This window comes from Chiloscyllium plagiosum, unplaced genomic scaffold (assembly GCF_037043375.1).
Source record: "Chiloscyllium plagiosum isolate Xiang-an unplaced genomic scaffold, Cpla_swu_hap1 HiC_scaffold_34, whole genome shotgun sequence".
NCBI classification, from domain to species: domain Eukaryota; kingdom Metazoa; phylum Chordata; class Chondrichthyes; order Orectolobiformes; family Hemiscylliidae; genus Chiloscyllium; species Chiloscyllium plagiosum.
In genome coordinates, this window is record NW_028270172.1 from 50,143,767 (window position 1) to 50,165,303 (window position 21,537).

A 21,537-nucleotide genomic window follows, 5' to 3' on the forward strand; every position below is an offset into this window, starting at 1 on the left:
CCATAAAAAAGGAGGTGTGGCTCAGGCACAGGCAGCTGGGATCAAGGAAATCCCTGGAGGTGTACAGGGAATACAGGAATTTACTGAAGAAAGAAATCAGGAGGGTGAAAAGGGGGCATGAGATAGCCTTGGCTGAGAAGGTTAGGGTGAATCCAAAGAGGTTCTTTAAATATATTAAAGGTAAAAGGATAACTAGAGAGAGAATAGGGCTCCTCAAGTACCAAAGTACACATGTATGTGTAGAACCACAGGAGATGGACGAGATTCTCAATGAATATTTTTCCTCTGTGTTTACTGTGGAGAAAGACATAAAGACTTAGAAACTTGGAGAAGTTAGTGGTCATATCTTGGGGACAGTCGATATTACAGTAGAGGAGGCGTTGAATTTATTAGAATACATGAAGGTGCATAAATCTCCTGGTGCTGACCAGATATATCCAAGAACACTGCAAGAGGCTAGAGAAGAAATTGTGGAGGCCCTGACTGATATTTTGGCATCATCATTAGCCATGGGTGAGGTCTCAGAAGACTGGAGGGTAGTGTCATTATTCAAGAAGGGCTGCAAAGAAAAGCCTGGGAACCATATACCAGTAAGTTTAACATCTGAGGTGGGTTCATTACTTGAGAAGATTCTGATAGACAGGACATATGTGCATTTCAAAGGACAGGGTTTGATTAGGACTAGTCTACATAGCTTTGTGACTGGGAGACCATGCCTCACAAATTTGTTAGCAGGTTGACGAGGGCAGAACAGTAAACATAGTCTATATGGATTTGATAAGATTCTACGTGGCAGGCTGCTCTGAAAGGTGAGATTGCATGGAATCCAGGGGAAGCTGGCAAATTGGATATACAAATGGCTTGATGGTAGGAAGCAGAGGGTAATTGTGGAAAGATGTTTGTTGGACTGAAGGCCTGTGACTAGTGGACTGCCTCAAGTTTCAGTGATGGGCCCATTACTGTTTGTTATCTATAGCAATGATTTGGATGACAATATGCAAGGCATGATTAGTAAGTTTGCAGATGACACAAAAGTAGGTGGTAACGTGGACAGTAAGGAAGGTTATCAGAAATTACAGCAGGACCTTGATCAGCTGGGGAAGTGGGCTGTGAAATGATATTTGGAGTTTAATATAGATAAGTGTGAGGTGTTGCATTTTGGAAAGTCAAATTAAGGTTGGAGTTTCACAGTGAATGGTAAGGTCTTAAGGAGTGACGCTATTGTGCCCGCCTCTACCACCTCCACTGGCAACATGTTCCAGGCAAATATTCCAACCTCTACGTAAACAACTTTCCACGCATTTCTTTTCGGGACACTGAGGGGGTAATTGAGATGAGTTACAGGGAGGTAGTCACATGTCAAGTACAGGATAAAGGTAGATGGGTTACAGTCAGAGAATGGGAAGCGAACAGACAGACAGTGCAGGGATCCTCTGTGGCCATTCTCCTCAATGACAAGTACAGTATATCATTCTGGATACTGTTGGGGGGTTGGGACTTACTAGGGGTGAGCCATGGGCTACAGGTCTCTGGCACAGAGTCTGTCTCAGTTGCTCAGAAGGAAAGGGGGGAAGAGGAGGACAGCATTAGACATTGGGGACTCCATAGTTAGGGGAACAGACAGGAAATTCTGTGCGAATGAGAGAGATTTTTGGTTGATGTGTTGCCTCCCGGTGCCAGGGTTCATGATGTCTTGGATCATGTTTTTGCGATCCTTAAGGGGGAGAGGAAGCATCCCCAAGTCGTGGTCCACATAGGCACTAACGACACAGGTAGGAAAAAGGATGGGGATTTAAGGTGGAAATTCATGGAGGCAGGGTGGAACTTTAGAGCTAGAACAAACAGAGTTGTTATCTCTAGTTTGTCACCTATGCCATGTGCTAGCGAGGGCGAGGAATAAGGAGAGAAAGGAGAATAACACGTGTCTACAGGGATGCTGCAGAAGGTAGGAATTCAGATACCTGGATAATTGGGATTCATTCTGGGACCTCTACAAACAGGATTGTCTACACCTGAACCAGAGGGGTACCAATATCTGGGGGGGGGGGGGTTGACATTTGCTAATGCTCTTCGGGAACGTTTAAACTAATTCAGCACTGGGATGGGAATGTGAATTGTACCGCTAGTGTACAGGAGGTTGAGAGTAGTGAGGTCATGAATAAGGTTTCAAGGTCGCAGGCAGGCAGGAAAGTGGTTTGAAGTGTGGCTACTTCAATGCCAGGTGGGTGAACTTGCAGCATGGGTTGGTACCTGGGATTTCGATGTTGTGGCCATTTCAGAGACATGCGTAGAACAGGGACAGGAATGATTGTTGCTGGTTCCGGAAGTTTAAATATTTCAGTAAGAACAGAGAAGATAGTAAAAGAGGGGGAGATGTGGCATTGTTAGTCAAGGACAGTACTACAGTGGCAGAAAGGATGCTTGATTAGATTAGCTTACCTGCAGTATGAAAACAGGCCCTTCAGCTCAACAAGTCTACACCAACCCTCCGAACAGGAACCCACCCAGACCCATTCCCTACTCTATATTTACCCCTGACTTGGCAATTTAACATGGCCAATTCACCTGACCTACACGTCTTTGGACTGGGGGAGGAAACTGGAACACCCGGAGGAAACCAATGCAGACACAAGGAGAATGTGCACACACCACACAGACAATCGTATCCTAGTCCCTGGCGCTGTGAGGCAGCAGCGCTAACCACTGAGCCACCGTGCCACCCAATGAGGACACTGAGGACTCGTCTACTGAGGTAGTATGGGCTGAGGTTAGAAACAGGAAGAGAGAGGTCACCCTGATAGGAGTTCTCAAAAGGCCTAAACGAAAATTCCTGAGATGTCGAGGAAAGGATTGCAAAGATAATTCCAGAGAGGAGCGAAAGTAATAGGATAGTTGTTATGGGGGCTTTAACTTTCCAAATATTGACTGGAAATACTAATATTAGACTAATTTAGATGGTTCAGTTTTTGTCCAATGTGTGCAGGAGGGCTTCCTATCTGTATGTAGATAGACCAACAAAAGGCAAAGCCACATTGGATTTGGTACTGGGTAATGAACAAGGCCAGATGTTAGATTTGAGGTAGGTGAGCACTTTGGTGATAGTGACCACAACTCGGTTACGTTTAGATTAGATTAGATTAGATTAGATTAGATTACAGTGTGGAAACAGGCCCTTTGGCCCAACAAGTCCACACCGACCCGCCGAAGCGAAACCCACCCATACCCCTACATTTACCCCTTACCTAACACTACGGGCAATTTAGTATGGCCAATTCACCTGACCCTGCACATCTTTGTGATGTGGGAGGAAACCGGAGCACCCGGAGGAAACCCACGCAGATACATGGAGAACGTGCAAACTCCACACAGTCAGTCGCCTGAGGCGGGAATTGAACCCAGGTCTCTGGCGCTGTGAGGCAGCAGTGCTAACCACTGTGCCACCGTGCCGCCCACTCTAGCAATGGAAAGGGATATGTATATATCACAGGGCAAAAGCTATAGCTGGGGGAAAGGCAATTATGAGACAATTAGGCAAAATTTAGGATGCATAGTTTGAGGAAGGAAACTGCAGGGGATAATAGACAATAGACAATAGATAATAGGTGCAGGAGTAGGCCATTCTGCCCTTCGAGCCTGCACCACCATTTAATATGATCATGGCTGATCATCCTTAATCAGTATCCTGTTCCTGCCTTATCTCCATAACCCTTGATTCCACTATCCTTGAGAGCTCTATCCAACTCTTTCTTAAATGAATCCAGAGACTGGGCCTCCACTACCCTCTGGGGCAGAGCATTCCACACAGCCACCACTCTCTGGCTGAAGAAGTTTCTCCTCATCTCTGTCCTAAATGGTCTACCCCGTATGTTTAAGCTGTGTCCTCTGGTTCGGCACTCACCCATCAGCGGAAACATGTTTCCTGCCTCCAGAGTGTCCAATCCTTTAATAATCTTATATGTCTCAATCAGATCTCCTCTCAGTCTTCTAAACTCAAGGGTATACAAACCCAGTCGCTCCAGTCTTTCAGTGTAAGGTAGTCCCGCCATTCCAGGAATTGACCTCGTGAGCCTACACTGCTCTCCCTCAATAGCAAGAATGTATTTTCTTAAATTTGGAGACCAGAACTGCACACAGTACTCCAGGAGTGGTCTCACCAGGGCCCTGTACAGCTGCAGAAGAACCTCTTTGCTTCTATACTCAATCTCTCTTGTTATGAAGGCCAGCATGCTATTAGCCTTCTTCACTACCTTCTGTACCTGCATGCTTACCTTCATTGACTGGTGTACAAGAACACCCAGATCTCTCTGTACTGCCCCTTTACCTAAAATGATTCCATTTAGGTCGTAACCTGCCTTCCTGTTCTTGCCACCAAAGTGGATAACCATACATTTATCCACATTAAACTGCATCTGCCATGCATTTGACCACTCACATAACCTGTCCAGGTCACCCTGTAATCTCCTAACATCCTCATCACATTTCACCCTGCCACCCAGCTTAGTATCATCAGCAAATTTGCTAATGTTATTGCTAATACCATCTTCTATATCATTAACATATATTATAAAAAGCTGCGGTCCCAGTACTGATCCCTGCGGTACGCCACTGGTCACTGCCTGCCATTCCGAAATGGAGCCGTTTATCACTACTCTTTGTTTCCTATCAGCCAACCAACTTTCAATCCAAGTTAGTACTTTGCCCCCAATACCATGCGCCCTAATTTTGCTGACTAACCTCCTATGTGGGACTTTATCAAAAGCTTTCTGAAAGTCCAGGTACACTACATCTACTGGATCTCCCTCATCCATCTTCAGAGTTACATCCTCAAAAAATTCCAGAAGATTAGTCAAGCATGATTTCCCCTTCATAAATCCATGCTGACTCTGACCTATCCTGTTACTACTATCCAGATGTGTTGTAATTTCATCCTTTATAATAGACTCCAGCCACCACTGAGGTCAGACTAACTGGTCTATAATTTCCTGTTTTCTCTCTCCCACCTTTATTAAAAAGTGGTACAACATTAGCCACCCTCCAATCCGCAGGAACCGACCCCGAATCTATCGAACACTGGAAAATAATCACTAACGCATCCATGATTTCTCAAGCCACCTCCTTCAGTACCTTGGTATGTAGACCATCAGGCCCCAGGGACTTATCAACCTTCAGACCTAACAGTCTCTCCAACACCAATTCCTGGCAAATATAAATTCCCTTCAGTTCAGGTCCTTCAGCTTTCTATTACCTCAGGGAGATTGCTTGTGTCTTCCCCAGTGAACACCGATCTGAAGTACCAATTCAATTCTTCTGCCATTTCTTTGTTCCCCGTAATATATTCCCCTGTTTCTGTCTTCAAGGGCCCAATTTTAGTCTTAACCATTTTTTTTGCCTTTCACATACCTAAAAAAGCTTTTACTATCCTCCTTTATATTTTTGGCCAGTTTACCTTCGTACCTCATTTTCTTCTCTGCGTATTTCCTTCTTAGTAATCCTCTGTTGTTCTTTAAAAGCCCAACTGAAATGTGGTGCAGTACTGTGTGTCCTTGATAAGTATGTAATTGTCAGGCAGGGAGGAAGTGGTCGAGTGAGGGGGCCGTGGTTTACTAAAGAAGTTGAATCTCTTGTCAAGAGGAAAAAGAAAGCTTATGTAAAGATGAGGCATGAAGGCTCAGTTAGGGCACTTGCGAGTTACAAGTTAGCCGGGAAGGACCTAAAGAGACAGCAAAGAAGAGCCAGGATGGGACATGAGAGGTCGTTGGCAAATAAGATGAAGGAAAATCCTAAGGCCTTCTATAGGTATATCAGGAAGAAAAGAATGACTAGAGTAAGATTAGAGTCAATAAAGGACAAGAGTAGGAAGTTGTGCGTGGAATCAGAGAAGATAGGGGAAGTGCTAAATGCATATTTTTTGTCAGTATTCAGACTGGCAAAAGACAATGTTGTCGAGAATACTGAGATACAGATTACTAGACTAGAACATAGAACACAGAACAATATATCACAGAACAGGTCCTTCAGCCCTCGATTTTGCCCCGACCTGTGAACTATTCTCAGCTCGTCCCCCTACACTATCCCATCATCATCCATGTGCTTATCCAAGGATTGTTTAGATGGGATTGAGGTTCACAAAGAGGAGGTGTTAGCAATTCTGGAAAGTGTGAAAATAGATAAGTCCCATGGGCCAGATGGAATTTATCCTGGGACTCTCTAGGAAGCTAGGGAGAAGATTGCAGAGCCTTGGCATTGACCTTATGTCATCATTGTCTACAGGAATAGTGCCAGAAGACTTGGAAGATAGCAGATGTTGTTCCCTTGTTCAAGAAGGGGAGTAGAGACAACCCTGGTAATTATAGACCAGTGAGCCTTACTTCGGTTGTGGGTACAGTGTTGGGAAGGATTATAAGAGATAGGATTTATAATCATCTAGAAAGGGATAATTTGATTATGGATAGACAACATGATTTTGTGAAGGGTAGGTCATGCCTCACAACCTTTATTGAGTTATTTGAGAAGGTGACCAAACAGGTGGATGAGGGTAAAGTGGTTGATGTGGGTTATATGGGTTTCAATAAAGCATTTGATATGTTTCCCCACGGTAGGCTATTGCAGAAGATAGAGGCATGAGATTGAAAATGATTTAATGGTTTGGATCTGAAATTGGCTAGCTGAAAGAAGACAAGAGGGTGATGGTTGATGGGAAATGTTCATCCTGGAGTTTAGTTATTAGTGGTATACCGCAAGGACCTGTTTTGGAGCCACTGCATTTTTATAAATGACATTAATGAGGGCGTAGAAGGATGGGTTAGTAAATTTGAGTATATCTCTAAAGTCGGTAGTGTTTTGGACAGTGCTGAAGGATGTTGTAGGTTACAAAGGGACATAGATAAGCTGCAGAGTTGGGCTGAGAAGTGGTAAATGGAGTTTAATGTGGAAAAGTGTGAGGTGATTCACTTTGGAAGGAGCAACAGGAGTAAAGAGAACTGGGCTATTGGTAAATTTCTTGGTAGTGTAGATGAGCAGAGAGATCACAGTGTCCATGTACACAGATCCTTGAAAGTTGCCACCCAGGTTTGATAGGGTTATTAAGAAGGTGGACGGTGTGTTATGTTTTATTGGTAGAGCAATTGAGTTTTGGAGCCACGAGGTCATGCTGCAGCTGTACAAAACTCTGGTGCAGCTGCACTTGGAATATTGCATACAGTTCTGGTCACCGCATTATAGGAAGGATGTGGAAGCTTTGGAAAGGGTGCAGAGGAGACTTACCAGGATGTTGCCTGGTATAGAGGGAAGGTCCTATGAGGAAAGGCTGAGGGACTTGAGGTTGTTTTTGTTAGAGAGGAGAAGGTTAAGAGGTGACTTAATAGAGATTAGATGGACAGTGAGAACCTCTTCTCAAATGGTGATGGCTAGCACGAGGGAACATAACTTTAAATTGAGGGGTGATAGATATAGGAGAGATGTCAGAATTAGGTTCTTTACTCAGAGAATAGTCAGGGTATGGAATGCCCTGCTGGCAACAGTAGTAGACATGCCAATTTTCAGGGCACTTAAATGGTCATTGGATAAACATATGGATGAGAATGGAATAGTGTAGGATAGATGGACTTCAGATTGGTTTGAGGAGAAAGTGAGGACTGCAGATGCTGGAGATCAGAGCTGAAAATGTGTTGCTGGAAAAGCGCAGCAGGTCAGGCAGCATCCAAGGAACAGGAGAATCGACGTTTCGGGCATAAGCCCTTCTTCAGGAATCCAATCTTCAGATTGTTTTCACAGGTTCGTGCAACATCGGGGGTTGCAGGGCCTGTACTGTGCTGTAATGTTCTATGTTCTATATTCTATGTTCTATGAAGCAGTGTTGTGGAGACAGAGGTCAAGAGTTTGCTTATATCTAGTATAGTCTGCTGGTCTAAGAAATTGTCCCAAAGAATTCAATGAATTCCTCATCTGGACTATTGTTTTCCCCAATTGATTTTTTTCATCTGTACGTAGGTTGAAATCACTGATGATAATAGAATAGAAGATAGAACTCATTAAGTGTGGAAGCAGGCCAATTGGACCATTGAGTCCAAATCAACCCTCTGAAGAACAACCACCCAGCCCCACCTTGATAAAGGAGAACTAGGGGCTAATTAACTTCGCTGGCTGGTTTGCAATGCAGACGATTCTAACAGTGTATGTTGAATATCTGCACCACCTGAGGTTACCATGAAAGATTCTCCTCCTTAATCTCTCCCCTCACCTGAGGTCTGGTGATCTGACGTTAACCCACCACCAGTTATTGAGTCATACAGTTAGAAAGATGTTCAACATGGAAGTAGACCCTTCATGCAACTCACCCATTCGGACCAGATATTCTAAACTTATCTAGCCCCATTAGCTAGCATTTGGCCTGTATCCCTCTAAACGCTTCCCATTCATATACCCATCCAGATGCCTTTTCAAAGTTGTAATTTTACCAGTCCCACTACCTCCACTGAGTCAAAAGGTTGCCCCTTAAGTCCCTTTTAAATCTTTTGCCTCTCACCTTAAATCCCTCCAGTTTGCACTTCCCTACCCTGAGGAAAAGACCTTGGTGACTGATCTTTTCCATGCCCCTCATGATTTCATAAACTTCTATAAGGTCACTCCTCAGCCTCTGATGTTCCAGGGAAAATAACCCCAACCTATTCCATCTCTCCCTATAGCTCAAACCCCCACCAACCCTGATGGGTTCCTGATAAAGGGCTTTTGCCAAAACGTTGATTTTCCTGCTCCTCGGATGCTGCCTGACCTGCTGTGCTGTTCCAGCACCACTCTAATCTTGACGATAGTAACTTTACCTTTACTTTTAGCAATGATAAAGGAGAACCAATGGGTGTGGTGTATTTGGATTTTAAAAAGGCTTTTGATTGGATACCATGCAGGAAGTTAGTGAATATAATTAGATTGGGCTGAGGGAAATGTATTAGTATGGATTGAGAATTAGTAAACAGACAGAAAACAGAGATTAAGAACAAAGGGATCATTCTCAGGCTGGAAACCTGTTATTTGTGAGGTACTGCAGGTCCACAGTTGTTCACAAACTATATAAATGTTTTGGATATGGGGAACAATTGTAATGTACCAAACTGAGTGAGACTTAAACTTGTAAGGAAAGTGCAAGGAAATTTAAAGAGGACTTAGACAGGCTAAGTGAAATGGGCTGGAGCATGCAGATCAAATATAATGTGAATAAGTGTGAAGTTATCCACCCTGTAGATTAAAACAAAAAGTCAGAATATTTCTTAAATGCGGAGAGGCGAGGAAGTGTGCAAAGGGAGATTGATGTCTGTTTCATGAATCATTAAAAATTATCATGCAGACAAAGCAATAGTGTGTTGACTTTTATCACAAGGAAATTGAACATAAAGTTAAGGATGTCTTGGTGAAATCTCACCTGGAGTATTGCACACAGTTTTGATTCCCTTGTCTAAGGAGGGATAGGTACTTTCTATTCAGCCTGTTAAGCAATGTTGATACATCTCTGAAGAAGATGTTTCGTAAGCCTGGACCTTCTGGTCTAGAGATAGGAACGGTCGTAATGGACTACAAGAACCCCTTCTTTAGCAGGAATATATTTGCGACACAGATAATGCAACAGCGTTTCACAAGATTAATTCCTGAGAAGGCTGGATTGTCTTGAGGTGAGAAATTGGGGAAAGATTGAGGAGGCTCAGCCTGTATACCCTCAAATTTCAAAGAATGAGAGTGACCTCATTAAAACTTAACTCATTCTTACAGGGCATGGCAGGATGGATGGAGATAAGATATCTTCACTGGCTGGTCAATCTAAAATCAGGAGACAAAACTCAGCATAAGAGGTAAGCTATTTAAGACTGGGATTAGGAAGGACTTATTTACTTTAATGATGGTGAATCTTTGGAATTCACTATCCTAGAGGACTATCAAAACTCAATTGATCGTGTTCAAGACTGGATTCAATAGATATCTAGTAGCAGCACGGTGGCACAGTGGTTAGCACTGCTGCCTCACAGCGCCAGAGACCTGGGTTCAATTCCCACCTCGGGCGACTGTCTGTGTGGAATTTGCACGTTCTCCCCGTGTCTGTGTGGGTTTCCTCCCACAATCCAAAGATGTGCAGGTAAGGAGAATTGGCCATGCTAAATTGCTCGTAGTGTTAGGTAAGGGGTAAATGTAGGGGTATGGGTGGGTTGCGTTTCGGCGGGTCGCTGTGGACTTGTTGGGCCGAAGGGCCTGTTTCCACACTGTAATGTGATGTAATGTAATCTAATCACATCAACTGATACAGATATAATACAGGATTATGGAATAGAAAACAGCAACTTTGAAGTCGATGATCAGCCACTGTTGAATATAATGGTTGAGTAATTTATATGGGATGAATGATATTCTCCTGTTCCTATGTTTTTATGTACTGTTGTAGAATTACAAGTCAATACCATAACAACACGGTCACACCAAGCATGATGTGATATGCTGGGAAGGCAGGTAATTGGACTGGAGATAGGTTGAGGCCCTTAAGGGTTGTGAATTGGCCACTTAAGGGCTTATGCCCGAAACGTCGATTCTCCTGTTCCTTGGATGCTGCCTGACCTGCTGCGCTTTTCCAGCAACATATTTTCAGCTCTGATCTCCAGCATCTGCAGTCCTCACTTTCTCCACTTAAGGGTCTTAACTGGTGATGAGTCAAGCATGGATCTTTTTGGCCAGAACTTATTTGCTGAGATAGAAAGGGAGGTTAAGTATCTCTCTCTAGGTTAAGCTCACCCAATTAATTGCCCTCGTTGAATTGCCCAGGGGTGGTAAATTTGCCAAAGGCTGCAGCCATACAAAGTAAACTGTCGCCATTTTGTTTGTAACTTTCTGATAAAGTTGCAACCCTTGACCCCATCATTCTCAGATTAGAAAAAAGACAAACAAAGCCTAGATTCCCCTTCCCATCCCAGAGAATTTCACATGAAGATATTTATTCCCATTTTCCATTTAATCCTGTCTGTGATTATCTTAGATTTCATGTAGTTAGCTCATTGATCAAAAGGAACAATCTATAAATCTACCTCTATTTACAAAGCCATAATCTTTCATAATCAATGGACATAAAGTTTTAAGCAGCCATCCTGTGATTTTTAAATGTCTGCTAAATGTACAAAATAACTTGACATTGTGAGGACTCTGAGTTTTCCTTTAGATTGCTCTGATTTTACACTCTCAGCTCAGGTGCTGAATTTTGAGCACGGCTTTTTGCTAAAAAGCTTTGGAGATATTTGTTCATAACTCACAGTCCTCTGTCTAAATGGTTATGTTATTAATTTTACCCCGAGAATGCGTTTTGAGATAAAATGATGCAGTACAAGAGAGAACATAAGATTAGATTATTTACAGGGTGGAAACAGGCCCTTCGGCCCAACAAGTCCACACCGACCCGCAACCCACCCAGACCCATTCCTCTTCACCTAACACTACGGGCAATTTAACTTGGCCAATTCACCTGACCTGCACATTTTTGGACTGTGGGAGGAAACCGGAGCACCCGGAGGAAACCCCCGCAGACACGGGGAGAACTCTCAAATTTCTGTGACCATATGCATGTCCAGTAGTCTCTTAAATGCCCCTAATGACCTCGCTTCCACAACTGCTGCTGGCAACATATTCCATGCTCTCACAACTCTCTACATACAGAATCTGCCTCTGACATCCCCGCTATAGTTTCTGCCAAACAGTTTAAAACTATAACACCTCGTGTTAACAATTTCTGCCCTGGGAAAAAGTCTCTGGCTATCAACTCTATCTATGCCTCTCATTATCTTGTATACCTCAATTAGGTCCCCTCTCTTCCTTTTTTTTTCCAATGAAAAAAGTCCGAGCTCAGTCAACCTCTCTTCGTAAGATAAGCCCTCATTCCAGGCAGCATCCTGGTAAACCTCCTCTGAACCCTCTCCAAAGCATCCACATCTTTCCTATAGAAAGAACATTACATTCTCAAGCCAAATTTGAACAAGATAGATTCTCATGTTTAAATAAAAGTAAAATGCTGCTGATGCTGAAGATCTGTACTACAAGCAGAAAGTGCTGGAGAAACTCAGTGGGTCTGGCAGCATCCCTGAAGAGAGAAAGAGAATTAACTTCTCTTTGAAATTCTCATGTTTAAAGATGTTGTTACATGGTTGGCCAGGTCTTCTGATGTGATGCCAGTCAGCCTGGCTCTGTTCATTGTGTTGCAATGTTAGAAGGTCAAAACTCGGGAAGTCACATGGATTTTGATTTGTCCCACCGCACACATCATTATGAGTGATTAATGTATGGAGACAAACCAAACAGTCACAAGTGATCTTCTACAAAAGGCTACACTAACTCATCTTCCAAAGCTCCACCAGGGATATGGAAATGTTTAACAATATCTTTTGTCTATACTGCACTTTGAACATAATTAAATGCCTCGAGGCAAGCAATGATGAAAATTAGCTGTCATTTTGGGAAATATGTTGATCAACCTTTTAGTTAGAGGGATGTGTTTTGGGGAGATTTTCAAAGGAAGGTATTAAGGAGAAAGGTATTCCAGAGAGTAGGATCCAAGTGGAGTGGTAATTTTCTGTTTTCAAGTGGCTTTTGTTCATATAAAACAACATTTCAATTTCCAATCAAGTTAAGTGAAAACAAAACCCTGCTTAATTAGATCTAGAATAAATAAATACATTTCCAAATGTTTTCAAAGGAAAGAAAATCTGTTCATTTACAGTTTGGTAGCCAACAGTTGGAAAGACACATTTGATTTGATATGATTTATTATTGCCACATTTATCTTGTTACTGTGAAAAGTTTTGTTTTGCATGCAGTGTAGGCAGATCATACCATACAAAGATCGTAGAGTAATTGAGTGAGGAATATAACATTACAGCGATAAAGAAGGTGCACAAAATGTGAGACCAACATTAGATTTGAAATTTGAGAGATCCATTCAGAAATCCAGTAACAGTGGGAAGAAGCTGGTCTTGAACCTGTTGGTACATGCCTGACGGAAGAGGCTGGAAGAGATTATAACTGGGTGGGAGAGATCTTTGATGATGTTGGCTGCCTTTCCAAAGCAGCAAGAAGTGTAGATGAAGTCAATGGATGGAAAGTTGGCTTGTGTGATGGACTGGGCTGTGTTCACAACTCTCTGAAGTATCTTACAGGAGAGCATTTGCTGTACCAAGTCGTGCTGCATCCAGATAGAATGCTTTCTATGGTGCATCTATAGACGTTGGTGAGAATCGTGGTGGACATGCCGAATTTCCTTAGCCTCCTGAGAAAGAAGAGGTATTCTTGTGCCTTCTTGACTGTTGCATCAACATGAGTGATCTAGGACATATTGTTGATGAAGGGCTGGGGCTAGAGACACACATTCTATATAATTTACCATTTCCATAACAACATCACAAAGTTTAGTTGTAAAAAAAGTTAGATAATAATTTAGAATTCACAAATCAATAATAAGCTTCTCTACTACCTGGTGAGCCAATGGCACTCACATGAACATTTTGTCTTTATGTAAAGATAGTGAATAGTGGAAAAGTCATGAAGTGAAGAGACAACAAAAATTCAACCAGATGTTTCTGATCACATTGGATTCTGCTGGAAATGGTAGGAATAAGGACATTTTTAACATGATTACCATACTTGAGCCACAAAGATCTAAATAGAAATAGGGCTACTTTATGCTGATAGAAACTGATTGTTGTATAAAATAAACTTGAACAACTTTAGTAAGGAGTATTTCTATTTTGCCTCTGCTGTGAGATGTAACATTGTTGAGATAGGAAAGCAACTGCATATTTAACCTGTGACCACAGGAGGGCCTTTAACATAGCAACAAATATCTTTTGTCAGACAGCAATTATGCATTACTATCTGACAATAACTCTTCGTTGGAGAGTTTAACGAAGGTCCTACACTTCACAGCCCAGCTGTTTCACCTTATCCAAAAATCTTAGATAGCAGTGACATATTTTCATCAATAAATGGTTACACTGTTATATTGCCTAAATCAATCCATTCAATCTAAATTAGATATCTTAGCTAAAGGAAACTGGCCCATCAGAACCTGAGATAATGCACCATTCACATTTCTGAAAATCATAAAGTCATAAAATCAAGCAGCACAGAAAAAGACATTTAACTCATTGCACCTGTTCCAGTTATTTGAAGGAGCTACCTAATTAATCCTCATTCCTGCTCTTTCTCCATTATTCTGCTACTTGTTACTTTTGAAATAGAGATTCAATTTTCTTTTGAAAGACACTTCTAAATCCTCTCTCTCCATTTCAGGTATTGCAACCCACATCATAACAATTTTCTGTGTAAAAAAATTTCTCCTCAACTCTAACCCTTCCCTCCAGCTTTTGTATTTGGTTATTGACTGTGTTGCCAGTGGAAATAGTTCTCATTATCTGACGTGCCAAAATATCTCATAATAAATTGATACTTAAAACTCCAATAAATTACACTTTTCTCACTGTGGAATGCACAAAACTCACTCTAAATATCCCAACAAAGACTGTCATTTCCTCTTTGTAGACTAGGACATGAAGATCTTGCTAGAATTGTCAAAGCGTATTGTCATTTGGTGAACAAAATAACTGATAAACATAGATAACTGAGAAATAATACTATTGGTGGATTAGGATAATGATCTCTCTTGATAAATCGACTCCCATTGATAGTTCTAACCTAACTGCTGGTGACAACATTAACCTAAGGCTTATATTCAGACTTCAAGTGGGCACTTCACAGAAAGACCAAGGACAGGAGCAGGGATGTCTTCCTGCAACTATACTAGGTATTGGAGAGACCACAGCTGATGTATTATGTGCAATAGGAAGGATGTCTGCCCCTTGAAGGAGCGCAAAGAAAGTTTACGAGACTGATTTCTCAGATAGCAGAACAGACATAAAGGGAGAGACTGAATCATTTATATTTCACTAGAGTTTAGAAGAATGAGGGATGATCTCATGGAAAATCATAGAATTCTAATAGAATTAGACAGGATCGATAAAGGAAGGATGTTTTCAGTGAAAGGGGAGTTCAGATCCAAGGGTCAAAGTATAAGGATTAGGAGAGATATGAGGAAGAATTTCTTCACCCAGAGTGTGGTGATCCCGTGGAATTGTCTACCATAGGAAGCTGTTCAGACCAAAATATTGAAGAATTTCAGAATGACATAGATACAGTTCTTAGTACAAAAGCCATCAAAGGCTGTGGGGAGAAAGCGGGAACCAGGTACTGAGTTTAATGATCGTCAATGATCATATTAAATGGCGAAGCGGGCTTGAAGGACTGACTCTGGATCAGTGGTGCTGGAAGAGCACAGCAGTTCAGGCAGCATCCAAGGAACAGCGAAATCGACGTTTCGGGCAAAAGCCCTTCATCAGGAATAAAGGCAGAGAGCCTGAAGCGTGGAGAGAGAAGCGAGAGGGGGGTGGGGGTGGGGAGAAAGTAGCATAGAGTACAATAGGTGGGTGGGGAAGAGGAGGAAGGTGATAGGTCAGGGAGGAGAGGGTGGAGTGGATAGGTGGAAAAGGAGATGGGCAGGTAGGACAAGTCCGGACAAGTCATGGGGACAGTGCTGAGCTGGAAGTTTGGAACTAGGGTGAGGTGGGGGAAGGGGAAATGAGGAAACTGTTGAAGTCCACATTGATGCCCTGGGGTTGAAGTGTTCCGAGGCGGAAGATGAGGCGTTCTTCCTCCAGGCGTCTGGTGGTGAGGGAGCGGCAGTGAAGGAGACCCAGGACCTCCATGTCCTCGGCAGAGTGGGAGGGGGTGTTGAAATGTTGGGCCACGGGGCGCTGTGGTTGATTGGTGCGGGTGTCCCGGAGATGTTCCCTAAAGCGCTCTGCTAGGAGGCGCCCAGTCTCCCCAATGTAGAGGAGACCGCATCGGGAGCAACGGATACAATAAATGATATTGGTGGATGTGCAGGTAAAACTTTGATGGATGTGGAAGGCTCCTTTAGGGCCTTGGATGGAAGTGAGGGAGGAGGTGTGGGCGCAGGTTTTACAGTTCCTGTGGTGGCAGGGGAAGGTGCCAGGATGGGATGGTAAGTTGTAGGGGGGCGTGGACCTGACCAGGTAGTCACGGAGGGAATGGTCTTTGCGGAAGGCGGAAAGGGGTGGGGAGGGAAATATATCCCTGGTGGTGGGGTCTTTTTGGAGGTGGCGGAAATGTCGGCGGATGATTTGGTTTATGTGAAGGTTGGTAGGGTGGAAGGTGAGCACCAGGGGCATTCTGTCCTTGTTACGGTTGGAGGGGTGGTGTCTGAGGGCGGAGGTGCGGGATGTGGACGAGATGCATTGGAGGGCATCTTTGACCACGTGGGAAGGGAAATTGCAGTCTCTAAAGAAGGAGGCCATCACCATCAGGCCAGCGGATAAAGGCGGAGCAGTGGTAGTCTGGCGCACTGACCTCTACACCGCTGAAGCCAAACGCCAACTCGAGGACACCTCTTCCTACTGCCCCCTCGACCATGACCCCACCCCCCCATCACCAAACCATCATCTCCCAGACCATACAGAACCTCATCACCTCAGGAGATCTCCCACCCACAGCTTCCAACCTCATAGTCCGGGAACCCCGCACTGCCCGGCTCTACCTCCTTCCCAAGATCCACAAGCCTGACCACCCTGGCCGACCCATTGTCTCAGCATGCTCCTGCCCCACTGAACTCATCTCTACCTACCTCGACACTGTCCTATCCCCCCTAGTCCAGGAACTCCCCACATACATTCGAGACACCACCACCTCCTCCACCTCCTCCAAGACTTTCGTTTCCCCGGCCCCCAACGCCTCATCTTCACCATGGATATCCAATCCCTCTACACCTCGATCCGCCATAACCAGGGCCTCCAAGCCCTCCGTTTTTTCCTCTCCAGATGTCCCCAACAGTACCCTTCCACTGACACTCTCATTCGTTTGGGCGAACTGGTCCTCGCCCTTAACAATTTCTCCTTCGAATCCTCCCACCAAAGGGGTGGCCATGGGCACACGTATGGGCCCCAGCTATGCCTGTCTCTTTGTTGGCTATGTAGAGCAGTTGATCTTCCATAATTACACCGGCACCACTCCCCACCTCTTCCTCCGCTACATTGATGACTGCATTGGCGCCACCTCGTGCTCCTGCGAGGAGGTTGAGCAATTCATCAACTTTACTAACACATCCCATCCTGACCTTAAATTTACCTGGATCATCTCTGACACCTCCCTCCCCTTCCTGGACCTCTCCACCTCCATTAATGACGACCGACTTGACACTGACATTTTTTACAAACCCACCGATTCCCCCAGCTACCTGGATTACACCTCTTCCCACCCTACCTCTTGCAAAAATGCCATTCCATATTCCCAATTCCTCCGCCTCCGCTGTATCTGCTCCCAGGAGGACCAGTTCCACCACGGAACACACCAGATGTCCTCCTTCTTTAGAGACCGCAATTTCCCTTCCCATGTGGTTAAAGATGCCCTCCAATGCATCTCGTCCACATCCCGCCCTCAGACCCCACCCCTCCAACCGTAACAAGGACAGAACGCCCCTGGTGCTCACCTTCCACCCTACCAACATAAACCAAATCATCCGCCGACATTTCCACCACCTCCAAAAAGACCCCACCACTAGGGATATATTTCCCTCCCCACCCCTTTCCGCCTTCCGCAAAGACCATTCCCTCCATGACTACCTGGTCAGGTCCACGCCACCCTACAACCCACCCTCCCATCCTGGCACCTTCCCCTGCCACCACAGGGCGGCACGGGGGTTATCAGGGGGGTTATCAGGGGCGGCACGGTGGCATAGTGGTTAGCACTGCTGCCTCATAGCGCCAGAGACCCGGGTTCAATTCCCGACTCAGGCGACTGACTGTGTGGAGTTTGCACGTTCTCCCCGTGTCTGCGTGGGTTTCCTCCGGGTGCTCCGGTTTCCTCCCACAATCCAAAAATGTGCGGGTCAGGTGAATTGGCCATGCTAAATTGCCCGTAGTGTTAGGTTAAAGGGGTAAATGTAGGGGTATGGGTGGGTTGCGCTTCGGCGGGTCGGTGTGGACTTGTTGGGCCGAAGGGCCTGTTTCCACACTGTAAGTAATCTAATCTAATCTAATCTAATCTAATCACAGGAACTGTGAAACCTGCGCCCACACCTCCTCCCTCACCTCTATCCAAGGCCCTAAAGGAGCCTTCCATATCCATCAAAGTTTTACCTGCACATCCACTAATATCATTTATTGTATCCGTTGCTCCCGATGCGGTCTCCTCTACATTGGGGAGACTGGGCGCCTCCTAGCAGAGCGCTTTAGGGAACATCTCCGGGACACCCGCACCAATCAACCACAGCGCCCCGTGGCCCAACATTTCAACACCCCCTCCCACTCTGCCGAGGACATGGAGGTCCTGGGCCTCCTTCACTGCCGCTCCCTCACCACCAGACGCCTGGAGGAAGAACGCCTCATCTTCCGCCTCGGAACACTTCAACCCCAGGGCATCAATGTGGACTTCAACAGTTTCCTCATTTCCCCTTCCCCCACCTCACCCTAGTTCCAAACTTCCAGCTCAGCACTGTCCCCATGACCTGTCCGGACTTGTCTGACCTGCCTAGCTCCTTTTCCACCTATCCACTCCACCCTCTCCTCCCTGACCTATCACCTTCATTCTCTCCCCCACTCCTATTTTACTCTATGCTACTTTCTCCCCACCCCCACCCCCCTCTCGCTTCTCTCTCCACCCTTCAGGCTCTCTGCCTGTATTCCTGATGAAGGGGCTTTTTCCCGAAACGTCGATTTCGCTGCTCCTTGGATGCTGCCTGAACTGCTGTGCTCTTCCAGCACCACTAATCCAGAATCTGGTTTCCAGTATCTGCAGTCATTGTTTTTACCTCGTTGAAGGACTGACTGGCTATCCTATTCCTATTTTCTATGTTTCCATGTCTAGAAATTGGGCCTTGGCTGTGATTCAGCTTCTACTGGCAGTTCTTCCATTTTGTAAAGGTGAATTTCAATGCATGAAAGGTCATTCCTTGGTGAGGTGAGTTGTAAGTGTGAGAAAAACTGGAATCCTTTGAGAACTCCTGCTCCTTTTGCTTTAACAGAAAGCAATACAGCATTGCTTTGTGATACCAATTTGGTCGACAAGGCCCAAAAAGATATTAAGCTTCTTGTTTACACACGTGGGATTGTGAACATTTATTTTGGGTGGCCAGTAAGATACCTGAAAGATATACCAGTCCAATATCTGCTTTGCCTGATTTGGATCTGCTCTTTGCACTTAATGGGTTTGTATTAGCAGCTAAGGATCACAAAGGAAGAGTTTTAGTATTTGGTATAAGTAAATCAAGGCACAAGAAGGTAGAAGTAGGTAAATGTACTTCTGGCATTTAAAAAAATATTTTGTAGTACGTTTTCTTGTTCTCCTCTTGTCAGCTAACTAATTTTGGTAACTGTCCTCTCCCATACAGGATATTAGGGCTGTTATAGATTGGTTGATTTGAGCTGGAATGTTCATCACGTTTTAACTACTATAATTAAAAAGCTCAGGTGGGATCAGTTCTGACCACCACAGGCTTACTGGAAGAAGCTTGGACTTGAAAATGCAAATTTTATGGAGTAGAACATTTGAAGACCACCTCCCCTTTCTCCTGGAATTGGCCATTAATTCCACATATGAACAAGAGGAGGCCATTAAGCACAGGAAGGGTGCTTCACGATTCAATTGGCTTATGGCTGATCATTTACTTCAGAGCTACATTTTTGTATTATCTCCATGTTCCTCATCTCCTTGGTTTTATACAGCCTACCCCTTATACTGAGATTTTCTCCATTGATTAAAGATTCACACACCTGAGGAAACAAATCTATCTGCAGCCTCCAGAGAATACACACTTGGTCTCATCAATATTTCCTCATAAAAAGATCACTTTCTCAATACACATTATTAAATTCAAATTATCCTGATCCATGGTTGGTTCCTAAAATTACTGCTCCAAAATAGCTGTGACAAACCCACTTCCCATGCTTCTGCCCTCACCCTTTCTCTTCCCTCCCACACCATGGTTATGGTTCCCCGAGTCGCTTCTTTCCAAGCTACCAGCATCTGCAACCAAGATATCATCGGCTTCCATTTCCACCACCAGACACAAATGCCTCACCCCCTCCCGTGTCACTATTTTGCAGTGACTATTTTCTCTATAACACTCCTCCCGCACCCCCAAAACCTCCCTCCAACCTCCATGACACCTTTCCATGCAATCACAGAAGTGCAACACTTGCCTGTTTACCTCCTCCTTCCCTACTGTCCAAGGGTCCAGACACATCTTCCAGGTCAATCAGCAATTTACCTGCACTGCACTCAGTCTAGTCACTGCTCAAAATGTTGTCTCCTCTACACTGGGGAGACAAAACACAGATTGGGTGAGTACTTGTGGAACACCTACATTGTGAACATAAAAATGTGCTTCCAATTGCCTGCCACTTCAGCACACCAGTGTTCCCTGGTCAACATTTCTGTCTCAAGTCTGTTCAGTGGTCTAGCGAGGCAAGGCTCAACCTGAAAGAACAACATCTCATTTTCTACTGAGGGACCTTGCAGTCTTCAGAACTCAATATCGAATTCAATAATTTTAGAACTTGAACACCTCTTTCTGGGGCCTTTACGAACTCTCACATTTCAGGCCCTTTCATGTCATGGCCAGCTTTCAGCACAGGCAATCCATTTTTATCCAGTCATTGTCTAAATTATCAGCTTATGTCTTCCCTGCCTAACTTTCAACCATCCCTTTTGTCTGTCATACTTTATTTTTCTCTCTCTAATCTCTGTCTCCAGCTATCCATTCACTCACTCATCCTCCCTTCCCCCCTGCCCCCACCAATTCCCTGTCATCAACATAAATACTATCTTTTCTTAGCTACTATCAGTTCTGAAGGAGAGTCAGTGGACTCAAAATGTTAACTGTGCTTTCTCTCCACAGATGCTGCGAGACCTGCTGAGTTTTTCCAACAATTTTTGTTTTGTTATACAGCAAGACAGCTTTCCTTATGTAAATAAACTTTCACCTTTTGTAGCTCCAAATAGGAACCAATCTACATTTTAGTTATCTGCATTATTTTAAATAGAACTGTATATAAACATAAGATCCATGTTACTGCAAGTTTATCTCTGCATAGATTCATAGGATACATTTCAATGATACTGAGTTTCTACTAAAAGCAATGCTTTAAGTTTCAAGGTGACCTTGCATTCTTTTATTCTGTAATCAACCTGGTTAATCATCTAACTATGGCTCACAAAAGCCTGGAATGTATTAATGGATAATTTATAAAGAGTTTGAAATGAACTCAAATGGCATTTCATTTCAGTAATATATGTATTCAATTAATATTTGAATTTTAACAGGTACTTACCAAATAGTTAATTTTAATAGAAAAAAATGAATAAAGATCTGTTTTTACTCTGTGTGAGTGACTGTAAAGCTTGACTGGTTCCATTGAAATGGAAAATAATGGATTTGCTTCAACTTCAACTTGA